At 45.5% G+C, this 26,106-nt stretch overlaps 1 protein-coding gene across 3 annotated transcripts in view; it reads left to right on the plus strand.

The window, feature by feature from the left end:
• Positions 1-4,460: 4,460 nt before the first annotated feature.
• The window catches only part of PHYHIP (phytanoyl-CoA 2-hydroxylase interacting protein), a 266,939-nt gene continuing 245,293 nt past the window's right edge, over positions 4,461-26,106 (plus strand). Inside the window, exon 1 of one of the 3 annotated variants that reach the window (XM_069213960.1) lies at positions 4,461-4,531. The gene's annotated coding sequence lies outside the window, so the exon portion shown is untranslated. Of the gene's footprint in view, positions 4,532-8,936; positions 9,036-20,343; positions 20,578-26,106 lie in introns of those variants that run through there. The other 2 variants (XM_069213958.1, XM_069213959.1) reach the window with 2 other exon arrangements.

Raw genomic sequence — 26,106 nt, forward strand, 5'->3', positions numbered from 1 at the left:
TGTGCACAACCTGGAAACTGTTGCAGTTGCTGGCTGGAGCTGAAGTTGCAGGTCACAGGAGCCTTCCTGGATACTTTGTTTCAGTTACAGAGGTTCCTGGAGCAGTCTGCGGTTGATCCAATGGCCAGAAGATGAAGCAGAGGATGCAGAGGAGTCCTGGTGGAGTCTTGCAAACCGAATCTGTGAAAACACCCAGAGGAGAGCCCCTCAATAGCCCTGAGAGGGGAATTGGTTACCTACCCAGGTATGCGTCTATCAGGAGGGGTCTCTGATGTCACCTGCTGGTACTGGCCACTCAGATGCTCCAAGAGGGTCCCCACACCTTGGAATCCAAGATGGCTAACGCCAGGGACACTCTGGAGGAGCTCTGTGCACCGCCCCTGGGGTGGTGATGGACAGGGGAGTGGTCACTTCCCTTTCCTTTGTCCAGTTTCACGCCAGAGCACGGACTTGGGGACCCTGAACCGATGTAGACTGGATTATGCAAGGAGGGCACTGTTTGTGCCCTTCAAAGCATTTCCAGAGGCTCTGGGAGGATACCCTCCCATGCTTGTAACACCTATTTCCAATGGGAGAGGGTGTAACACCCCTCTTCTAAAGGAAATGCATTGTTCTGCCTTCCTGGGATTGAGCTGTTCAATCCCCGGGAGGGCAGAAACCTGTCTATGAAGTGGCAGCAGCTGTGGCTGCAGTGGAAACCTCAGAGAGCTGGTTTGGCAGTACTGGGGGTCCATGGTGGAGCCCTCAGGGTGTATGGAATTACCCCCCTAATACCAGATTTGGATTGAGGGTTCAATTTCACAGTCCTGGACACCTCACATGGCCATATTTGGAGTTACCACTGCAAAGCTACATATATGTATTGACATATATGTAGTGCACACTTAAAATGGTGTCCCCACACTCACGGAGTCTAGGGAATTGGCCCTGTTCAACGTGGGGGAACCTTTGCTAGTGCAAGGGTGCCCTCACACACAGTAATTTTGCACCTGACCTTCAGTAACTGAAGGTTAGACATATAGGTGACTTATAAGTTACCTGGTGCAGTGAAAATGGCTGTGAAATAGTGTGTGCACTATTTCACTCAGGCTGCAGTAGCAGTCCTGAAGGAGTGTTTGTATGATCTCCTTATGGGTGGCAAAAGAAATGCTGCAGCCCATAATGATCTCCTGGAACCCCAATGCTCTGGGTACCTAGGTACCATATACTAGGAACTTATAAGGGGGGCCATTGTGCCAACTAGAATTGGTATATAGAGTCACTAAACTATAGTGACCAATTTGGTACACAGAGAGAGAATAAGCACTGGGGTTCTGGTTAGCAGAGCTCCAGTGACACAGTCAAGCACACTGACAACACGCATAGACCACAAACTATGAGCACTGGGGTCCTGGCTAGCAGGATCCCAGTGAGACAGTAAAAACACACTGACAAATAGGTCTCAAACCATGAGCACTGGGGTCCTGGCTAGCAGGAACCCAGTGAGACAGTAAAAACACACTGACAAACACTGACAAACAGACCAAAAATGGGGGTAACCATGCTAGAAAGAGGCTACTTTCTCACAGTCCTCTATGGATGAAGAATCCTCAGTGCGGCTTGGGGGTCAGCCTTCTCAGATGACGGCGGGAGTACAATGGTCAGGCAGGAGTGGGGGGCTCTGTAGGCCCCGGAACATAGACAACCCATGGTGAACAGCATTCACAGTGGCCAGAAAAATGAGTCAAGGCTCATGGATATGTGGGCCAGCTGGCATGTGTCCGGAGAGAAATCTGCGACACCGCAGCACAAGCAGGCCATGCCGCGCAGCAGATTGGTTGGGGTTGTATGCTAGTTAGTGTGTGGCAATGGTCGTAGCTCAATGCAGGTGACCAGGCTGTTGTTGTCTCAGGTCAATCACAGAGCATTGGCAAAGAGGAGTCAATGTCCAATAGGGGCCACTTGAACTTCCAGCCCTCCAACCAAGAGAAGTAAAGCACAAGCAGCCAGACAGTTGATACAGGATAGTGATAGTCTCCTGTGCACAGGACTCTCCTGTCACACATAGGGCAGCATCCCTCCTTCAAGCAGGGATGATGCACAGTAGGGACCAAGCATCTGTCCTCAGAATGCCGAGTCAGTCAAGCGATAGCATCTGGCAGTGCAGCCAATTTCCTGTAGGGAGTCAGTACACCCCCGTCCACCATGGAGCCTCCTCTCCCCCAGACCACAGGATACAGGGAAAAATGAGGACTGCATGCACACACAAATCATCTGAGAGGGGAAAGGAGAAGGCCCGAATATGTGAAAGCTCTAGTCCTCAGTGACAATGGAGCCCAGTCCACGCGGTGCCCAGTGGCACTTTCCTACCTGGGGCCGCTGCCGGTAGGTGCGGGGGCTCCTTCAAAGTGCTCATGCCTCCGATGCGTGCTGTGTTTGTATAGGTAGACAAAGGCTGTGTAGGGCGTGAGTGCATGGGCCTCTAGGCCTCCCTACGCTGGTAGATGCGGGGCACCTCCCATGTCCCCCGCAGCCTCTGAGGCCTACCTATGCCCAACTCCACTGCCAACAGGGGAGGGGGAAAGGAGGGAGCACTTCCCCAGAGCCTGACTTCACTCTTCAGGCCTATGTCATTGACACTTGCACCGTTTGCAGCAACACTGGTTCGCAATGTGGGTTAATACCGGCCGGTCAGGTCGCAGTTCTCCTCCAGCACCCACGGCGGTCCGGACACCCCAGACACGGCTGAGTCAGGGCGTCAGTGTCCAGAGGGGATACCCTCATGCCAGCAGGAGGTCGGATGGCAAGCGCACTGGGGAATAAACGCCAGATGATGGGGGTTACAATGCAGAGCTCTGCTAGGGAGCTCCCGCCGTCTTGGCTGTTCAAGCCACACCCTCTCGAGCCAGCTCTGTTATGCATAGTATTGCCCTAATGACCTTGAATAGTTCTTAAAAAGATTGTTTTAAATACTGTTTCCCTTCAATTTATTTTCATTTTGGATGATGTGTGAGAGTTTATTACAGACATTTTGCAGAGAAATGCGTTTCTGTTTCATGCAACATCCATAAAAAAGTTTCTCTTAGATCAAAACAGGACCTCACGTATGATTAATAGGAAGGAGTCACAAAAATTATTTGCAATGATATTAGTGAGTTGCTGCCATGTTACAATATTAAAAGCACACATCACTATCCCCGAATATTAGATGTAAACAGATTTAGAATTTGTATGTGTATGCCTATGCACTGTCCGTGACCTAGCCAAAGGCAGCATGAAAGAGCTGAAATTGGATCATAAATTCAAAGCTGTTCTGAGCAGGCGTCCCCAAAATCCTACAGATGTCCCTCGGGCATTTGGGCTCTGCCCCTTCAGTTACGAGCAGAGTGTGACGAGGACATAGAGGCAAATGCAGAGCTGTCTGTCTGCAGATGCAGTGTGATCTGCTTGCACTTTAAGTGCCAGACACTGGTCCACAAGCTCTGCACAAGTTTTAGGATGGGAAGTGGGCGCATTCTAGGGCAGCCCTCGGCCTCTGTTGGTCAGTGTGGACTGTCTTTGTGGTCCAGTGCCGCAGATCGTACTTCAGTCAAGGGCTCCGGGCTCCACAGCCCAGTTTTCCTTGCTTGTGACATGCTCGGTGACCTCACTTTCCCTAGCCTATCATGAACAAGAAAAGGGTGTGGTCATGTAAGAAATGTCACGCTGGAGAAACGCGAAAGATCGTGTTGAGGCTTTCCAGGGCCAAGCCTGCATATGGGTAGTTATGCTGGTGTGTGCGTTACCTGAATGCACTCTCCTGTTGCTCACAACCAGTGCTGAGCCCCGCCACATACCAGCGGGGACTGATTGGAAATGATTATTAAGGCTTTGATGGCTGGGAGTCGGAACAGTGTAGTACAAACTGTAAAAACTCCAGTCTTTGCTGGCAACACATGACTGTGCAGGTGTTTTTCCAGAAGCCCAAGCTGACATCTGACGTTTCTATTTATGTTAGATGCACTGATGGTTGCTCGGTCGGTCCACTCAATCTTTTGCCCAGTATCAACGTCTAGACATTAGTAAATTGTTACACGTAGTATTTTTTGTGAAGAAACCTGATGTTGCACAAATTAAGTGAATCCACTTATCAGTTCACAATTAACTACCAATCACTTCAACGTCCAGTGAATAGTTCTCAAACATCTGATTGGGAGTTACTCTTTGTAAACCACACGTCAAGATGAAACACGTTAAGCTACTTTACTTCACCAGCATTTGCTTAGCGTGCAGATGAAAGATGGGTGTGAGAATCTCTTATTATTGTACTTGGTTTTGTAGTGGCAACTTGCCCATCAGATACATTTACTTAATGCAAGCATAACAGACCTGGAGGCTTGGCTTAGGAGCTGGTGGAATGCTGGTTCCTATTAAGAATATGTTAATTCACAGTGCACACCCAAAAGCATTGTCTCAGAGGAGCTTAAATTTTCAGTATGTTTTAAAAACTGACATGATGAGAAGAGGGGTTAGAGGCCAAACTCTCGGTTTTTACGAATGAGGATATGTTGCTGTGAGTACTGTCTTTCCTCTGTGTCACTGTCTGCTCTCGGGTATGTATTTTCGGTTGATGTCTTCCAACCCCAGCTCGTACAAGTCTACAGCGTGGAGGCTGGAGGGACTGGCTGAAGAAGGAGCAGAGAAACGTGGTCATTAGAAAGGAGCGGGCGCAAAGTGAGATGGGAAGTGAAACGGAAAGGAGGGCAGAAGGCTGCATACTGCTCTGGTGCGCCGTGTCAGCACGTGCCTAAAATGCGCTGTTACAAAAGGGTGGATCCTGTAGTAGTAGTGTATTGTAGCTTCATAAGAGGGAGAAGGGTGTAAAATCCTCCCTAAGACTACTTTCTGGAGGTTATTCCTCCTTGCAGCCCTGCCTCGCGTACTCTCTCTCCATACATGCCAACACTTCGGAGCTGGTAAGAGGGAGAATAAAAAAATCGGGGGAATTGATTTTCCCCGGTGACTTACATTGAAGCAAAGGAGATTTTTGGTGGGAGATACCTTACATAAAGCCATTTTGGGGTTAAATCGGGAGTCTCTCGTCTGAACCGGGTCTGTTGGCATGTATGCCCCTTCGAACCAAAACAGACTGTTGGTTGGAACTGAATCGAGTGGAACAGTAACAGGGTTTCAGTTCAGCAGCCTTTGCTTTAACATGTAGATCAAAATGTCCATCTTTACTCTCCAGACAGATGAGACAAAATGCAGTGGCTCCTCGCCTGCCAAGAAGGTGTTTTTGGTCTTAACTGTTCATGAAAATCGATCGTTGTCATGCCTTTCTTACTTTTTCGCCACTTTTCCTCTGTATCACACCTTTAAAAGCTCGCTTTGTGTGTGTTTTATTCTTGTGATTTCGTGTGTGCCAAACTCTACCCCACTCATAACGCAGATAAGCACAGAGATGTACTGCTATATAAGTGCAGCGCAGTCCCTCTGTCTTTCGTTATTAGTCCCTCTTCAGGCTTCTTCCCCCTTTAATAACATGACCCACATTATTCAAGGTATCTATCTCATTGGTGTCCAGGTCTGCTACTGCAGTGTCTGTACTCCTCGGAAACCTTTTTTTCCACTAACTATCCATTCCAAAACAAGCCACCCCAAAAATATTGTCTGCCCACTGAGGGTCTGGCGATCTGAGAGAAAACTGACATAGTTGTCTCACTGGCAAAGTCATACACAGGAGTCTACAATGGTAATCCTTAAAATTCTGGAAGATTTCAAAAATTATTTTTCGGAACTGTCTGTGTAGCTTACTAATTGTTATTTATGCACGTGGTATTTCTCAGAGGAAAACACATTATGTAAGAATGCTCACCAACAGGAAACTGTTTGCCCTCTGAATTCTGTTAAATTATTTTGCTAATCGGTAATTTCTAATTAGGCCTCTCGCACTACCCTGGTAACTTCTGTTGCATCTTGCCGCCTCAGGCGTTCTCGTGGTCACACCTGACGCTTCATGCGTGCTTGTGTCATGTCGCTCTTGCGTAAACCCCCATGCACGGCCACCTCGGCTGTGGTATTCCTAGTCTTTTTGCCCTGACCTTTGTTGCGCCCTCAGGGCAGCACTTTCATCCTCATGTAGGAGGGTTACACTGGTTTCCTACAAAATAATAATAATCCAAAAAAACAGTTCTTCACACACTGGTGATGGATCCAGCTGGTTCTTTATTTCTCAGATCCACGACAGCCATCAACGTCTGCTGAGGTCCAGAGTGAGCTTCCAAGTGCTCCTCTCATACACTCCAGAACCTGAGAGGCACTGTTGTTATAGAATTCTAAACAACTTTCAAAGGTAAATAGCAAAATACAGAAAGACACAAAAGCACAATAAAAAATGCATTGCAGAGTAAAGATTAAAAACGTGAGGATAAATAATATAATATATAACTATGTATTATACCACATATTACGCCTCATCACTGTTGGGGTTGTTGTTAGCAGGACAGGGTATGGAGATTCAGTCCCCTTACACGCTTACCTTGAATTTGCCCATACCCCCGTGCTAATGTTTCATTTACATAGGCCAAGATCACAACTGTCCTCACCTCTGTACCTCTAACAGCCAACCTAGCACCTCCTTGAACTCCAACCAAGAGGACAACTATAACGGCCTCCCCAGTTGTGTTCTTTTAGCATTGTATTTGCCTTCCCCTGACCTTGGTCTTCCCAAGAAGCGGCAAAGAGTTAGCTGTTGCAATTTCTCATTTGTAAACTCCTATTATTTTTTCATATAGAATCATTGTGCAAGCCGTGCATTTGTAAGTATGTTTTTGACTTACAAGCTTGGCACCTTCATTTCCTTAGATACAGTTTTCTGATAATGTCTCTCCTTACTCGTCAGGGACCCTCTGGCCCTTGTAAATCCTCTTGTCACTTTGATTTATCTTAGTTTCAACTAGCCTCTCATTTATTTATTCATGTATTTATTTTCCCTTCAATTGCATTTTACACTACCATACTCGTTACTGCCCCTGTTGATAATGACGTCATACTAACCTGAGAGGTCGAAATGCAGTTGACTATCGACAATATATGGACTCATTGACCCTCAATGGTAAGTAATTCTCAGGCGTGGAGAGTCGTGATTCTTTTTATGTAAACACACTACTCACCTTTTTGCGCTGTGTGGTCATTGCTAAGAGCACTTTATCATTGAGTACAATACTATCCGTAAACAAACGTATTATTCTATTATTTTTGTTGGGTGTCTATGATTGCCTTTCAAGATTTTCGAATTGTCTCTCATGTGCAGCCCAAAAATGTTGGTGTTACTCCCAGCGCCTATTTGACCTTTTTCATGAATGAGAACCACTGGTATATATCACTGCGTTTGAAGAGATGATGTAAATGTTTTCCTTGCCTCTGAGATGAAGGAAGGCTGGTGATGCATACAGCTATCTCATCCTGTTTGACTACAGTCTTGCTTGACTTACCTCAGTATCTTATCTGTCACTTTGAGATTGTTAAAAATGTTAAGAATGCACCAGATTGTCTGTTACTTAGTTTACTTCAGCGTGCAATTGTACTTTCTCCACAGGTTAAAAGTGAATAAACAGATCTTCTATCAAGACACTTTGCATGGTGCACAAGGCACTTGCTAACACTTGTCCAGGGCATCGCAACTCTTAGCTTCAGCCCTTCTTGCCATCTCACATGTTTCAATCCCCTTCTCATGCACCCTATATTATGCCCATGTCCCGGTGCACCAGAGCAGAAGACACATGTTCTTGGTTCTCACACCTACTTCAGGTACACCAGAGGTAATTTACTCTGCCATATGAGTGCATGGTGAGTGGTGTGCCTGAGAGTGCAGGGCGCAGCATATGAAAGCCAGATGTAGTGGCACTCTCAATACTTGTTTGAAAATGCCTCTTAAACCCACGGTTTTTAACCAGTTTTAGTGAAATTGTGCTGAAAAAATGCACCGTTCTTTCACCTCGTGATAAGTTTCTTGGGAGGATGAATCCGGAAGAACCATGGAGAGGGTCAGTCAAGTTTGCTTCGTACCCAATGAAGATACTGCTTTATATGGTGAGTGTCCCTATAGCTCAGGCTCTAAAATGCACTATTTGGTGTCATGTTTACAGATTTTTCTTTGGCAGTCAATGGAAGGATTCGTCTTTTCCTTCAGTAGAGACTCTCTGGAACTATTACAAGTCGTCCTCTTTATGTCTCAGTGCAGTTTGTGCTGTATATTTATTTGTGTCCACCACCACTAGACTTCATCAGCGCCTCCGTTCTCGGTGGTCCTTTATTCCAGCCCTCCCCCGGCCGGAACTCGCCAACACCTGGTTTAGGAACCCATAGTTAAATGAGAAGGTAGATAGTGATGTGCACGTCTCCACGGAAGGCCCATCTCGACAACTGGCACAGGAGTAGCCTCAAGGGTACAGCTAACAGTGCAGCAGGTGCAGTGGCGCCGCGGCCAGGGATCGTCTGAGAAACTCTCTGGGCCTCAGTTATGACTGTAGTTCAATACTTAACCATGGAATGGACGGGCGATGAGATGATTTTGTGTGCTTGCGCTAGTGCCCCTGACCACCTTGCTATGCCACTGAATTTCTTGCCAAGGGATCACGGGCACCGTGTTTAATCATGACTGCCGTTCGCGTCTCTCAAGGGTAGAAGTTTCACACCCGGATTTTATCCTTTTCAATTATTACAACACTACATTTCGGCCCACAGCCGAGCTGTGCACTGTCACGTTTCTGGACTCTTGACCCTTGCGATATTTTACACTTTCCTCATTTTCCAACCCCGTCGTCCCGTCCTGTATCAGCTACCTCCCTCCTTTCCTATGCGCCCCTCTCTCCCCCTCGTCCCACTCCTGTTTAACTCTGATTCGCTCCCTTTTTCCTTGTTCTCCTTTCCTCCCACTCCCCTCGTCGTCTCCCTCCCTCTCTCCCCCGGGAGGAATCTGCTGTTGATAATTTCGCTGCTCCGTGATTTCATTCTGCCGAAGCCGCGGGGTCCAGGTGTGGCAGTTCTGCAATTCCACTGCGGAGGGATCCCGGCAGGTGAGCGTGGGTGGGCGGGGCAGGCATGGGCTGCTGGCTGGACCCCCGCCCCTTATCCCCTCTCGTTCTTCGACGTTAACCCTGTTCTCTGGAAAGGGTGGGGGGGGGCTTGGTGGTGAAGACGGACCGGTGATTGCGTAATCCTTGACAGGAGGGCTGATGGCACACGAGGAGCACTGAGGGAATGCGCGCGTGTCCCGATAATGGACGATAGTGTTGAAGCATGGACGTGTTTAGGCAGGGCTGTTTGTGGGCTCAGTACGTGAATAAGGTGCGTGGAACGTCAGGGCTGAGGGTCATAGGGGAGCTGGGGTGTCCACTGGTCTCGGTATTGAAATATCTGAGGTGTTGCAGCAGGCAGGGCTGAAGAGCACTCGCAGATTAGATGTAGGTGTGAACCCTGGGATTTCAAATAGGTGCTGCGCAATAGCTGAGAATCACTGGCGGGCGGATGTGTTGGTGTTGGCAGGGAATTAGCAGGGAGCTGCGGCGCAATAGTGAGGAACAATCGCGGATTTCTTGTTTAGTACTCGAGTATCATGACGCTGCCTAGTAGAATTTAGGTGAATAAAAAGAGCTGTGCAGATATCCGTGTTTGACTGGCTGGAATCGCTTATGCGCATCAGAACTTGAGGTGAAACTGGAGACTTGTAGACAGGGCAGCGTTAGTGTTCATTGGCATGGCTTTGGGCCGTGCCCACTACCAGCGAAAGAGTGGAGGGCTTCATGGCGGGTTGAGGTGCTCTGCTGGAGCTGAGTCCCACTCCTGTGCTGTTTGCTGAGAGGTTGGCACGCGCCCGGCGAGCGTTCGCCTAATACCTCAGCTGCGAGGATGGCTCAGCGGTTGGCACATGGCCCTTCAGTGCCATCTGCTCAGGATCTGCCCCTGCCATGCACCGAGCCCACACACACTGGCATTGCCACATGCCAACCAGTGGATGAGTCCTGTCATGGCGTAGAATTCATTAGGTGTGGGAGGAAGCTTATTAAAGTCCGCTGTGTAGGCTGGGAGTGGGCGTCACCCGAGGGGCGCGCGGGAGAGATACAGTAGAAAGATGGGGACGGGGTAAGGAGAGAAAGCGAAAGAACGCGCGAAAGGGTTTAGTAGCATAATCCTATTCTACACAGTGCCGCGCGAAGTCCCTCTATCAGGGTCGTTGTTGGAACTGACCGAACATATATATATATTCAGTCACTGTCAGGCCCCCTCTCATAACTACAAAGTCTCTTGAAGTAAAGGGCTGGGGCTGGAGGGGGGTGAGGAGAGAGCTCACTCGGGCCCACCTTTGCAGAAGCTAATCCTTGAGATCAAACGTTGAAGGTTCAAAAGCAGTGAGTGAACCCAACGTAACCGAGTATAAGAGAAAATGTACCACAGCACTCAGAGTAAGTCCACGATAGTTTAAAATATTCCAAATAAAAGTTCATGGAAGAGCAAGTTGAGTTCATTTCTTTAACTGGCACGTAAATATATTTAACACAACCTCAGCCTGAAGTAAGTAATCACGGTTTACCTCCAAAGAGATCCTATTCCAAGATATTCAGGATCCCATTTCACCCCAGACAGACTGGAAGCTGCTTGCGGGGCAGCATAGCACACAGCCATCAGATTTTTTGGTAGCTCACTCTGGGTAAATCTTTCCTTTATTCTAGTAGTGCAACTACACAAAACACTTTGCAGTGATGCTGGCTGTGGAGTAGAGCCAACAGAAACTCATCATCACATGCACCAGTTCTGCAACTGGCTCACAGAACGGCCTACATCAACTTTTGGGTGTTTGCATCTTTCACAAGAGTTGGTTGCCACTTACTGCAGGAGATTAAACCCTATGCCCCTAAGCAGGAGCTAAACTCGTTCTTCCAGATTTGAGAGACCATCCCAGTATACAATTACGTACAAATGGTGACCACTGATACTGCATTAAATGATCTGTGCATTTCCACCACAGTCCAGAAAAGCTGAATAAAACTTGTCTGTTCTACTTATGAAGGTGTGCCAAACTTTTGATAAACCCAAAGTTTATTTTTATAATTTAAATTTGCGAGCTGTGTCCCAGAGCACCATCATTCTCCATATTTTTACACTTGTTATAGCGTAGAATAGAATACTCAGGAGTGTAACCTGGCCTCTGCAGCCTTTCGGTGCAGGGGTGTCCCCAACCCTCTAGGAGGCAACTCAACCTTAAGAAGGCCCATTCACCCGAGGCCAATGAATATCTCTGTGATACTGGTGGTTCAGAGGTCCAACAACACATTTTGCTGGGGGCATCATTTTAGGTCACGCCACTGGGAATGTTCTAGCTCCATCAGGGTCCAGGTGATCCCACCTAACCAGTCTGCTAACCCCACTGTGGTCTTGAGAAAGATACAGTGTGTTCCCACATCACAAGACCTCCAGTAGTTGAGACAGATGTTGCAGCTTTCTGCTATAAAATTAAGCTCTAAATAAAAATCTAAAAAGCCTCACGTCAAAGAGCCATCCTCTCTGGCAGCTGTCAGTGGCGTAGCTAGTGTGTCATGGGCCCTAGTGCAAGAAAGAAAATGGGTCCCCTGTTTCAACTGTGAAATACTGCAATGATCAGGGTTTGGTGCCCCTCTTGCCCTGGTGCCATTGGACCTGCTGCACCCTTCTATCTCATGTCTTCTTTCCAGGGTGCCTGTCCTATCCTCACCCTAACATCCCTAGCCTCCACCAAAAGTATCCAAGCTCTGTAAAATAGATCTCTGTCTTAGTCTGTATCTGACAGCTCAATATTCGAACATTTGAGGGGTGTTACATCCCACACATAGGTTTGACTCCTAGCCAGTTTTATAGCCTGACTGAAATTTTAATGCCTGGGCTAGTACAAAAATTAGTAAAATCACCTAAGGCTATTGTTTCAACTTTCATACTTAAAACAGCAAATATAAGACAAATGCAATTTTAAAAATGTTAACAGTTACACATATGACCAGATTGATAATTAAACAAAATCAGAAAGGAAGTGTTTACAATAAAAATAAACAATTGTACCTTAAGTGTCTATTTATAGACCATGCCCAAGCCTTTGCAGAATCTCAAAAACGTGAACAAATGGTCAGTATTTTTGTGTGGGGAAAGGTGTCAGCCGCCCTACGCACCCCCACACAGCTATGCCCCTGCATCATTTTCTTACCCACCTTGAACTTTACAATCAAACATGTCTCCCAGCTCCAGCCGATAAAACTATAGCTGCAGGGCTCAGGACAGGTGCAAGGCTATAGCAGGCTTAATTTCTGTCTAGAGTGTCAGGAGAGCAAAGGTGAGGCTCACAGAGGAGCAGGGGCAGTAGGATGGAGCCCCAGTAAAAGTTGCTCTGGAGCCTGAAAAAAAAACAGAGCAGCTGTAAATCCAAATCACTCAGCGTGAAGAGAGGAAATTATTTATTCCTCTCCCCATGCCCCTAATGTACCTGCACTAGTGAGTGGAGACAAAGTCCACCTCTTTCAAAAGGAGATGAATGATTAGGTTTGCTTTGAGACAGAGATCCTGGCTCAATCATGCATCTCAGGTACCAGTAAACAGGAAGTGGGAAAACACTGCAATGTTTGGCCCGCAACACAGTGCAAGTTAAATGAATTTAACAAGTGCATTTTGCCTTGGCTTTTCTGCCGTGGCTGGGATGGCCAAGGTTAATGCTTGGGTGGGCCTGGTCCACCCAGCCCACCTGCTAGAACAAGGCCTGGGAAGAAGGAAGGAGACCAGAGGACTGGCAAAGGAAGATGATAATAGAAAGATAGGGTGGGTGTTGAGGGAGAAAGAGGGCCAAAGGGAGAGGAGTTGGGAGACTTACATACTTGAAGAGAGACAGTGGTGGTAGAAGGAAGAGGGGAGAGAAGGACAATGGTGGCGAAGACAGCGAGCAATACCTGGAGGGGAGAGAGGAGCGAGATGCAGGTGGTGAGAATGAGATGGAGACTGAGAAGGAAGGTGTAGGAGGATTAAGAAGGCGAGAGATGAAAAAGAACGTAGTGAAAAAGTAAGGTATGTGGAGGACAGGATTCGGAGGGAAGTGGGGAAAGAGGATGGGTGGGGTGGTGGAGAGAGGATGACAGAAGGTATGGCAAGCAGAGAAAATGTGTAACAATTTAAACCAAGAGCTATAATCTAAGATCAATGTCATTTCCACATTCCTGATTATACCACAGAGTAGACTGTAATAAAATAGTGAATAGAAATGAACCCAGTTCGAACCACTGGTGACCACGCTTGAAAGATTCCATTCCATTGTTTTATGTTGTGTGTGCAATTGCAGCCTGTGACCAATCTTAGTAAATCTGTCTTGGCCCCACCCCTAAACAAACAGGTCAGCCCACACTGTTCAACCACTTCTCATCAGAATGGCATACAACAAGCAATATGTCTTTATTGGACTTCTCCCCATAGCACAGCAAGCTGGACCCACCTCTTGGTATAACCAAGAAACTTAGGGCACCTGAAATAGACAACAAAAGGTGGTGGATGGAAATACCTGAAGCATAATGGACCACAAGTGATTACTGTACAACTTTCACATTAAAGCAACTGTTGAACATATTAATGCAGTAAGATATTGGGCAGTTTTTAATGTGTTTAGTACTTCAAAACGATACTTTCCCACTGCTTTATAAACCTTGCTTTCTCATTAAACTAATTTTCTTTCAAATGCACATTTGTCAAGATTTTTTAATTTTGTTTCTTGGGAGGAAGACTCACCTTGGACCCCACGTTTGTCCATTAAGCTTACTTGCTTCACTCGCTACATAAAAGTCATACCCAACTTTTACGTCCCACCCCTTTCAAATGTCACCAGCCGCCACTGGCCCTCGATAAAGTCCTGGTATCGTTTTTATGTAAAACTAAGATGGTATGAAAAGCAAGCCTTCATTCTGGCCCTGCTTTTCTCTCTGTGTCGTGGAAAGAAACAGAGGGCTTTAATGGAGGCTCCCTTGTCATGCAGTTAAAAATAAAGATACCCCGCAGCCTGGGTGCTTTGACCAGAACTGTCTGTAAGCTTTAATTAACACACCAAGGGAAAGAGGAAATGGTAGGAGGGAGGGAGCAGCAAGAGATAAATTTGGGTGGGAATGACGAGGAGTCGACAAACTATGGAAAGAGGAAGGCGTGTGAGGGAGCAATGAGACGCAAATATCCAGAATTAAAGTATTACTTTGTTTGAACACATAAGGTACATGATCACAAAACGATGTTAGCAGGCATACAGTAATTTTCATTTGCAGGTATACAATCTTCAGCGTCATGTAAACATGGTACAGTGGTCTGAGGATCATTTGTAATTCTAGATGTCGTAAAGTTGCCATTTGCTGTCATACAGTAGTCAGATATCTTGCAAGTATGGAATTTTACCGTACAAATGCTGCCACACACGGCCAAGAGCAGTCAGACAGTTGTCACAGGCCGCAATGAATTGACAGGTGTTGTCATACCTTGTCATGCAGTGTTGTGTGGTGTCAGATTCTGCCAAAGTTGTTAGATGTTGTGTCGTGTTACATGTTGTCTGACGGGTGTTTTACATTTTCATGTAGTTTAGAGTCTTGTCATCTAGTTGTCACATTTAAATGTTGTATTTGTCTTACAGCACATGCAACCTTAAACGAGTGACTGAATGAGTTGTTTCATTTATGTACCATCTTGGTGGATAGGCACTGAACTCCCATACCAAATGAGGTAAAGAAAGGTAGACAATTAAGTGGAAAATATTTGTTTTCGAGTGAGATTAAAAATTTGGAGCGCAAGGGTTCAAACTGCAGAGATGGGGTAAATCATTTCATAGCTAAGGAAGGTGAACTGATGAAGATGAGGCCTCTCCACCTGAATTACAGTTCACACAGGGTTCTGGCACTCCTTCCCCAACCAGTCGCAACAAGCTTCAATCCAGTTTTTCAAGAAGGAGCTTAAGAACCTCCTCCTCAAGCAACACCTTTTTCTGCGAAACCTTCCAGATGGTTGACCCAGCTCCTTTGTCCAACAGACAGCCCCTCCTGTGCCCCACTCCTATGTACTCCTGTTCTTAATCCCCACCTTTGCACAGCTTTCCATTGTTTTGTAGCTAGGTTTGTGCTATATAAATTTCCATACGTACAAACAAGTACACAAGTAGGAACGCAGTGCTTAATTTGTAAAAGAATTAGTGCTCTTGCCTGACATTCATTTTATTCAGAAGCCCACGAAGGTTATGGTGCTAAATTCCAAGACTATTTAGTCTAGATTCCAAGTAATGCCTCTTTAATCCACCACTGAATACTCTCTGAGTGTTTATCTATTTTTTTTTAGCTTTGTTTCCATCCCGGCTTTCTCCCTCTGTCACAGCTTTTTCTGACTTTCTTTCCCCTCTTTACGTTTTTCTCTCTCTTGCTGTGGATCAAAGTCTGATGGGGAAAAATAAGTGCGGTCCCTAAAAATGAGTGCCAGTGGGCCCCCTGCAACCACCTGCTTAAATTAAGCACTGGTGATAATTAGATCAGATTAAGAGCTCCAATGTTGTGCGATTTCTGAATAAATTGCTGCACATATTCACGGGCACTGTTGTTCACACTATTGTGTATAAGGCAGCAGCATTTAATTTTGTATCCTGTCCGCCACCTTAGTTAACAAAGTGATTGGATTGAGCCAAGGGATTGTTCCGCTGCTTTTTAACAGAGTCGCACAGACGCAGATTAAGCTATTTGTAATTTGTTAACCTCTTTCCAGCGTTCCCTGTGAGTGCAGTGCAACAGTGGCTGGTGAACAATTAAACAAGTGGCATCAGAGGTTAAAGTGAGAGAGAATTCCCTGGAACTTAGTTGAACTATGTTAAATGTTATCCTCAAATAGTTCCACCTCTTTTACATACCCATTTTCACAGACCTGATATTTTGTTTTTGCTGTAAAAGCGTGCCCATGCATTTTAAAATTGTGGTCAATAATCTATTTGGAGTTAATTGTTTCACTTATGTTCATGATGAACGAGTAGGCATCAAACGAGTAAACTGGTTCTAACCCTTTCCAGCTTTCTGCATCATCCCCTTCTATGTCACCACCTGGCCATCAATGGTGCTCTGCTTTTCCACACTCCTTCGTCTGAGGCACTCAGTTATTCGCTACCTGCTGCATTGAGCAGAGGTAGCAAACCTAACACCCATGGTGATTCTCCCCCCAAAATCTGTAATTGGTAGCTACGACTTGTGCAGTTTGCAATACAGTTATTCTAAGAAATTGCTAAAAGATCTTTAGTTTTATAGCAGTACATAAGTAGCTCGCATAAAAATGCTTTACCTTCTGGTTTCGTCATCTTTGGGCAGCTCCCCACTCCCCATCTTAAAATGTTTTTTAAAAGTGAGGTCCAGCAGAGCACATTTTCACCGAGTTTTCCAAAGAAACTGTATTAAAAGCCATAGGTTTTACAAAAAGATCAAATACTCTGGGTCTGCAATTTGACACTCTATTCTATTATTTTCCAAAACTTAAAAAGAACATTATATTCAAGTCCATTTGCCACGTCCCTAACATTAACCTTCCTGTTCTGTAGATTCTCACTCACATAATATGACTGAGAAGTTACTTGAAAGTGGCAGTGTGGGAATATTAAAATTTACACATGTCTCACAATTGCAGGCTGCAACCAGCCGAAGGGTGTCATTATGAACACTGCGGGAAACCCCGGCATGTTCATGCTGGTGGTCTTTTCATAGACCGCCAGCCCCCTTGAGACCCCGCCAGCCGTATAATGTACATTCTGCTGGGCCGGGACATTGCCAACGGCTCCACATGGAGCCACGTAATGCCGCTGTGTGGCGGGTGCAGCAGCACCCGTCGCGCAGATCACTGCCCGTAAATCCTCCTTAGCCAATACTTGCAAATCTGAACCTGATCCTCTGCTAGGTTGCAGCTCTTCTGCACACCTTGGGTACAATCCTGGACTCTTGGAAGAATATTTTCTCATATGACCTGTGGGGAGAAGAGAATCTTACCTCCCCTGAAAGTAGGGTGGCTTTTCTGGACCCAGGAATACCTGCACAATGCCCAACTGTCTGTAGAACCTGAAGGGTGTCTCAAGGAACTGAGACCGTCCAAGGGGCACAAGATCCTAGCAGCCCAAAGGTTTAAAGAAGAAAAGACAGAACACTGTCCGGGCTTTGGTGCTGCAAAGATGCATTTTTTTCAAGTGAGATTGTGACCATGCACCAACTTTGGTCCTTACTGTACCTTTAGGATGCCTTGTATTTCCCTCTGCCCCAATATCAGAGGCACTAAGTCTTGCCTTTAACCTCTACTGTGAGGTCCAGTTCTGTTAGTCCTTACAGTTCTGGAGATATCATTGTTTATAGCCTTGTTGATCTCCATCTCTGAAGCACAGTTGTGAATGTTCCTTGGACCGTAGGAGTCTAGGTGACACATCCAGCCCTACGAGTGGCCAATAGACTGAGACCAGTAGTTTCAGAGATTTGGACCCCAAATGTAAGTAAAGTCCAAATATCTTCATAGTGGTATTGCTCTACTACTACCTAGGTCAGTGGTTCTCAACCTTTTGACTTCTGTGGACCAAGACTTTATCATTACTGGAACCCGGGGACCTCCACTGAATCATTATTGGAATCTGGTGACCCCCCTCCACTGAGTCATTCCTGGAACCCCGGCCTAAACATTTTCCATGATTTGAAAAGCAAAACAATAAATAAAAACATTCAGAAACATTAATCAAACATTTACAAACGATAACACATTTCATTTAATTCGCATCAAATATAAATTAAAACATAAAAAAAAAAAAATAGGAAGTTTTTTTAAATCCAATTGAAACCACACATTGTCCATACTATACTCCGTTTGATGCACCTGCCCTGTTCCCACAAATCAATCTGAGGATGCTAATTTAATTTTTAGCCTCAGATTTCTTGACATTTACAGTACACTTTAAAATTTTCAGTTGTAAATTTCGCCACTTTATGTATATACACTTTATTAATCTGTTAATATTATTTAATTTTCTAAGCAATTGTGGTCCACCTTAGGAGGCTTTGCGGACCCCCAGTGGTCCCCGGACCACAGGTTGGGAACCACTGACCTAGGCAACTGGAATTATGCATTTTGCAGCTGTTTTTCTCTCCACATAATTATAGATTTGCTGCATTTGCCACATGATCCATCATCTGCTGCTTAATCTGCATCTTTTAACAAAATACATTTTTTTCTAGCTCAAATAGATCAAAAGGTACTAAAAATAAGGCAACACACAGTGGAAGGCACTTTGCAAAGGTTGACTTTTCCCCTTTGTTTATTGGTGTATTTGGGTGTTAAAAGTAGTACTAATGATGTGAAGCCTTTGCCCAGACAGTGTTAACCTGTAAAAAAATGACAAAATAAGGAAGCAATAGTACTACAAAACGGGTAACATTATGCCAAAGAATAGGCGTTTTCTTGCCACATAGTTCAGTCGACTCTACTGTGTAATTGGTTCTTCCCTGCTGTATAATTTCAGTGGCCCTGATTACTACATCTACACTCTGCTTAAAGGCTAAATAACAATGCGGTCATAGCTGTTTTTTTTTTTTTAGAAAATATGGAATAAAGTCCTGCCTGGACACATGTATCTAAGTGCCAGATATACACAAGTTAGGAACTGTGATTTCCAAATTGTGATTCTTACTGAATGGCAATTAGGAGATCACAATTTCTAATGTAAGAAACCTTAGAACTATTAATCAGCAATTCCTAGTGCGTCACAATCAACCTACCTTATGAATATTAATGAGGTAGATTACAGTTTGCAACCCATTAGCAATGATAGCCTTTACCGGGATGATGGCCTGCTGGGTTCATCAGACCACTGTGTCTGTGAATGCTTTTTCATAAATCTCCTTCAAATTACTGAATCTCAAAACCAAATTGCAATTTGGTAACAAGTTACAGAATCACAATTTGGCTTCTGCACATTTCAAAATGCTTTTTTGTGGTCTCAAATGGCACGATTCTACGAATCAGACCATTTGTGACCACCAAAAAGATTTGAACATCTGGCCTCTAGTGCCCAGCCGCATAGTTTGAACATTGAGCATCTGTAGGAACCCTGCACTGTACTGGGTCACATGACATGCCCTGCAAGTGTCAGATATCTATTGTTAGGTTAAATAATTTCACCAAGATCCTCACATCACTGCATTGTTGCTGTTTTCCAATGCACAGAGGTCGAAGTGGGTGGGATTTGAGTGGCACAACATGCCCCTACTTTTTTAATTTTCCAAAAACAGATCCCTTACTTTAAGTTAAAAGATGACCTTCCTAGGTCGGTTAATTCAGACATTTGATATGGCTCAGCTGAAGTGTAAATGAGGGAGTCTCCAGTTCTGTGAAGCCTAGGGAGCGACAGATAGCTAAACAAGAAACAAGCCTTCTCATCTGAGGGGCTGCGGCCTCAAAGAAATGCAAATGTGCACAATTGGTTAATCTGCAAATGTAAAGACACTTTTTAAAATCTTAAACCTAAATCTGTTTGGATATTTAGTGCCAGTCTATCTTATACTGTGCGTAATGCAAGTTTAACCTAATGACTTACATATTCACAGTGCTTATATGGGGGCGGCGGAGACCCCGTAGGATTAAAAATACACGTCATTCTTCCCCACTGCACCAGCAAGGATTCAGTTCTGTGGCCCCCTAGGCACACACAGACATCTGAAGTAATCGCATTAAACGATAAAGGTTTCATAACGTAAAATAGCGCAACTCTCACTGATTAGCTTAACTTGCGTGTATTTTCATTTAAGGTTGCATTATTTGATATGCACTTACCTGAAGGTAAAAGACCAACAAAATAGCTACTGAATATTTTGTTCTTTTTAGTCACAACATTGATCCCGCCCCTGCGCTCAATGACCACGCCTTCATTGCAGTCAGGATCACAGTTCCAATATTTATTTCTAATGCCTTTCGACCGTTGCCTCTGCAAACCGATGGTGATAGGTTGACCATCTCACTCCAGGTCATTACAGGCACTGTCCTAGCTATGAATTTTTCATCTTATGATCATTTATTTCAGGCTTGTTAGTCTAATTACTTTAGAGGAAACGAGATCACAATGCGCAGAATGCATTAGGCTATACAGCACAAGTCCAGGACAGGAAACAGTATCACTTATGCCCTTGAGGAAAGAGTCCTCTGTAGCTGGTGCGTTGTCTGGTTTGAGGCTCTTGTTTTACTGGGGGATAACGCAGATCCCTGCGGGCGGGCGAAGCGATCGAACCCAAGGCCTATAAATATCTGTCAGGTACTGGAGTGTCAGGGGCACCTCAAACATTTTGTAAGGGGCTCGTCACTTTGTGTTATGCCACTGAGCGGAGAACAGAGCCCGTCGCCCTGCTGTGATTGAGCCAGAAGGGCTGCGAAGAGATAATCATGCACTGACTGAGCTCTGCTTCCAACACCCCCTGCCTCCTCCTCCTCCCAGCCAAACCCGCTCTCAGCTCTAATCAGGGATGAATCAATTATCACCAGCTGGCAGCACTGGCTTCTGACTGAGACTGGCTGCAGCGGGTACACGCGGCCCCGGTAAGAGTACAATTAACATACCCTTTGATGCTAAACAGAGTCATAGTGCTTAATTTGTGGCGGTGGTTGCAGGAGGTGGGCATCGGCATTTATTTTTAGGGACATGGGGCTTATTTATCAGAGTTTGACCCAGAGCAGAGAGGGAAAACCCGAAAAAGGGAGAAAGGAGGAGTGTGAGAAAGATGATAAAAATGTGACGAAGGTAGAAAAGGACATGGGAAAAGAAGCTGCAAGGGCGAGATAAATATTCAAAAAGTGTAAGATGGTGGAGGAAAGAAGCATGAGGTGGGTACGGGCGCACCTATGAATACTGCAGCAGGTGTGATGGATGGCACTTTGTTGTAGGCAAGTGCGCTGTTTACTGGGCCGTAATGACAGATTTTTTTGACTATCAAGCCAGGGTGTGGGGGATCAATTTTCCTTAATTGCACCTGAGTTTGTGGTGCCCTTGCTACGCCATTGGAGGTGCGATCAAAGATACGTTTTTTTTTTCCCGCCCTTGTCAGGAATTTGTGTTTGGTTCCGATACAGACAATCATCACCTTTCAATAATACCTTTTTAATCGTAAGTCGTAGGTAACAAACTTGACAACGTGTATACAAGCTATCCCGTTGACCTTTTACCTGTTAAGGAAAAAGGACATGTTAGTCAAAACAATCCATTACATTACATCACTGTACATTAACTACACCTGCCTTCATCTGTGTCCTCCCCTCCCCGTATGCCTTTCGGGTCCTGGATTGAAGAGGGAAAAGAGACAACAGGATAGTGGTCCCTCCAGGGCCCCGATGGGGGACCCCTTCAGGTTTCGCTGTCGCTGTCATCATCTGATCCGTCCAGTGCTGCGTAGTCACGAAGGAGGCTGTGGATCATCTTCTGGCAGTCCAGGGTCGATGTCTCATTCTTCCCTACTCCCAGATGGTTCCTGGAAAATAGAAGAACATCTTTAAAACAGCACAGGAGCCTCCAGCAGCCCTGGAGGTCTTCAAGTGTGTGGGAACCGGGGAACAAACCATACATTACTGAGTCTGAGGTGATGCATGATGTTGGTATCCAGGCCCCAAGCTCTGTGCTTAGGGCCTTCAGCAGGTCTTGGGCGTAGGCGCATTCTCAGAAGAAATGGTAGGACGTCTCATCTGCGGTGCATCCTCTTGGGCAGGACTTGTATCGGTTGAACCCTCTTGCATGCATGAAGGCTCTCACTGACAGGCCTCCCTAGATGGCCATTAAGGCTAGGTTCTGTTCTAATCACTCAAGCCCTACTCCCCCTTGTCTGTCCCATCCCCCACCCGCCACTCCCATGGAGTGCCAGAATTGCTATCCACTGAAACGTAGAGTGGAGGCATAGAAATACTGTTTCCCAAAGGTCTGAGGGAGGACGATTAAACTGTTCTGACTCAAGCCCTGAATAGTTGGGGAACGTTTTTGTGAGCATTGCTGTACTTTCAGTAAACGGGGAAAATGAATATGAATGCAATTGTGCGCATGCGTGAATTGTTCTTCTATGGACACCAAAGTCTAAGAGACATAGAATCTATGCAAAAACAAAAACCCACTGAGATATTGACATAATATACAAGTATGTGGTCTGCGTGTTACATGCTGTGCTTTGCAGCGGGCAGCTTAAAGCTCAGTGCTATTTGTGGTGATTTAGATCTGTGACTAGACTGCACACAGATCTCCCCAACAACTGCATTAACTAACAGAGTTATCGTACTGCTATTATGCTTAGAAACTTGTTAAGTAAACAAAGATCTCGGCAGCAAGTCCGTTAACTCGCTAAGATATTTCAAAATGCAGACTCTCAGATAACAATTAAGTATTCCAGAATAGAGTTACTATCATATTTGCCCTTGTTACCCGTTTCTTTGTTGGTTGAGTTTTGAAAAGAGTAAATGTGCACGTTGATTTCAGACTTTACTCCTCATGACTCTACCCCCTTACCACTGTCACTCCCTTACCCCCAACTGAGGGAATACACAGTCTTTTTTCCATTTCCAGCCCTGACAATTGATATATAAGGCCCATGCAAAGATGAAGATAGTTGTTATTCAGAGTAGCGTCGACTCGAGGAGGAGTTTAAAACGTGCTTAGTGACAATAGGTTCATGGCAGCGATGCATTAATCCATAGGAACGAGAAGCGGATGGTGAATTGAAGTGCTTTGTGGGCACATTGAGACTATGATCTACTTAAAAAGTGAAATGAACTACTTCAGTCAGAAGAAATGGATCCCTCACAAAACATTCTTGATGTCCTGGCTGTGGTAGATTCTCAAGAGGAGGATATAGATCCCAGGCTACTCTCAGCAGGATCCCTGCCTGCCAACTTGACTCAACAGATTCATTATCAGATACAGTGATGGTTTCATTGTTCTCTCTTTGACTTCACAAGCGATTCACTGTGCAATTGATTTGCCCCTATGCCTTGACTACGTTTGTTAGACAACGCATTCCTACGCTTGGCAATATTTCCAGTGAGAGTTCCACTATCCACCTAACCAGATCCCTAGATTAATTATGTGCAATCTTAAGGATTCCTTCTCATGCTGTGGCACTGTTCACAATAACGACCATACAATTCCTTCCTGATTCACAGTACTGGCCCTATCTACAAGACTTATGTATTGTCAGCAAGAAGATCCATGTGACACACTTACTCTAAGGGCCAGCATGACCTAACCCTATGAGTAAGTGCTTTCCTTACTACTCACCTTGGTATAACCTGGCCTGTTAATGCTATAGGCTCCACCCAGCACAAGGGAACTGAGCATGCGGCCGCTCCAACATCCCAGAGATGTCCCACTAACTTTGGGCTCTGATGAGACCTCAATATTGCACAAAATGCAGCACGCAATCATAGTGACCACATATTTATATGTATATTGTCACTGAAAAAATAAAAAGTTCAAGTGATGCTGTAGTTAGGAAATAGGATTTAAAAAGCCTTAGCCCCCACCATGCACAGTTTTCTCATCAATAATTTTATTGCAAATGTTGCAGTTATATTATGAATCATGTCATAAAAGGTGTAATTACTGATGTAATATGTGTGGCATGCAGCAGTGCATGGCAAGGGCGCGAGTTATAGTAACCTTTGAGCACGGGTATAGTTTATTGAGATAAGTATTTCTATAACTGTTGATTTTCTATGGCTTTGTACGTGTAAAATTTTAACCTAACTATAACGTCTCTGTAACTTCAGTGAATTTCTAAGGTATTTCAAATTCTATTTTCTAGCCATAACGCCCTTGTCAACGTTGTTTTTTTCAGTGAATTTCTAGGGTTTTACCATGCACAGTGGGGCTTGACCACAGAGCCTGTTCTGCAGCCAACCCACCACAGGCGCACATCCCCATACCATGCATGAACTTCGGGCAGGGTCATCCGCAGGGCCTGGGCCGGCAGCCAGGCCCTGCGGCCAACCCCCAATAGACATCCAAACCACACACAGCCTTGCGCTGTGAGTGATGGGGTTGGCCACAGGCACCCAACCCTGCTCTGCGCATAGCCTTTGGCTGGGTCAGCTGCAGAGCTTGGGGGGGGGTCGGCCACAGGGCCTGCGCTGGAAACCAACTCCCCGAGGACACCCAGCCCCATGCCAGACATGGCCTGTGGCAGTGTTCATTGGGGGTTGGGCGCAGGCACCCAACCCTGCTCCACACACCGTCTTTGGCCATGCGTGCACTGGGTCAGCCACATAGCCTGGCCTGTGGTCAAACCCTACAGCCAACTCTCCTGTGCCTCGCACAGCCTTCGGCTGTGCTCGGTGGGGTGTCAGCCGCAGGGCCTTGCCTGCAGTCAGGCATTGTGGCCCTCTTCAATATGCAGGCAACCTGGGAGGGGGGCATGTAGCCCCCTCCCTGGGCCGATTTTGGCCCTGAGGACCACATCGTCAGGGCCTGGCCAATTAGTGCAAGGGGGAGAGGGGCTGCGTCGCCCACCTTCTCTGGCCGATTTTGGCCCAAGGGATCCCATCCCTCACGCCCTGGCCAATTAATACAAGGGGGAAAGGGGCTGCACTGGGCCGATTTTGGCCCCAGAGATCCCATCACCCGCGGCCAGGCCACTTCATACTGGGTATCCTAGCCCACCCAGTGGGCGGTTTTGTGGGCTGTGGGGGGCTGATTGCCCCCGCAGTCCCTGCCGTCTCCCCACATCCAGCGAGAGCTAGCATTGCTCCTACCAAGCGAAAGCTTCCATCTATGTTCTGAGTGTGGGCACCTCTGACCATAGGGAGTCAGCCCTGGGTGGTGCCAGTCCCCATGGCCCAAGACCCTTAATAGTCCGGGAGGGGGGCCGAGTGGCTCCCCTTTCAAAGATAGGTTTGGCCCCGGGGAGGTGGTGGTCCACAGGGCCGTAAATGGTCTGGGGAGGGGGGCTTCATGGCCCCCTCCTGTTATATTTTACAGTGTCCTTACCTTGGGGAAGCGGTGATCCCCAGGGCACAAATTGGTCATGGGAAGGGGGCTGCATGTACCCCATCCTCAATTTATTTGTCCACGTTTGCCTGGGGACCAGGCTCACCCAGGGGCTGAGCTACAAACAAGAGTGGGAGACTGCGCTTGTTTTTTATCTTTTTTTGCTAAGATTCATGGATCCTCAATTTCTCTGCAAAAATGTTTTAAAAATACTTTTTATCACCAAGCCTAGGGATCAGGGTATTCCTATCATGCCCCATTGTCTTTTTATTTTACTTTTTTTGGGGACTCGGCTGAATCCAAGTACCAAGATAGTTGCCAACACCTTCAGCCAATCAGCTCTCAGTGTAATATCTGTAGGATCTGCAGCCCTAGATATACAAATATCGTTTTTCTTCATTGATGCAAAACCTACTGTACAGATTTACACCAAATTACAAAGAGAGATTTTTCTGGACCAAAATCTAGCTTTCGGCCAAATTTGGTGTAATTCCGTTCAGCAGTTTGGGCTGTAGTCGTGTTCAAAATCCCTATTGAAAATTTCATGGGGAAATACGTTTTGGGACCCTCCCTTTATCTTGGCCCCCGCCTGACAGATTACGGCAAAACTTTCAAGGCAGCAGATGAAGTAGTTAGCATAGGAGTTATGAACATTTTATGAAGATTCATCAAACGGCATGAAAGTTATTGGCAAAACATAACACGCTTTGTCAATGGGAATTAGGTCATAACTATAACTACCTACTGGCTATCGACAGTAGGTAAATACATAAAATATATATTTTATTTACAATTATTTATATATATATATATATATATATATATATATATATATATGTGTGTGTGTGTGTATATATATATATATATATATATACACACATATGCATATATAATTAGGTCATATATATATATATATATATATATATATACACACACACATATAATTAAGCCCTATATATATATATATATATATATATATATATATATATATATATATATATATACCCTGAATTATGGGCAAAACTGAAATTGTGTGCTCTATAGAAATGAACAGGTTTGATTCACTACATGATCTTTACTTCTTTCTCAGTGTTTTCACTGGAGACACA

This window comes from Pleurodeles waltl, chromosome 11 (genome assembly GCF_031143425.1).
Source record: "Pleurodeles waltl isolate 20211129_DDA chromosome 11, aPleWal1.hap1.20221129, whole genome shotgun sequence".
NCBI lineage: Eukaryota > Metazoa > Chordata > Amphibia > Caudata > Salamandridae > Pleurodeles > Pleurodeles waltl.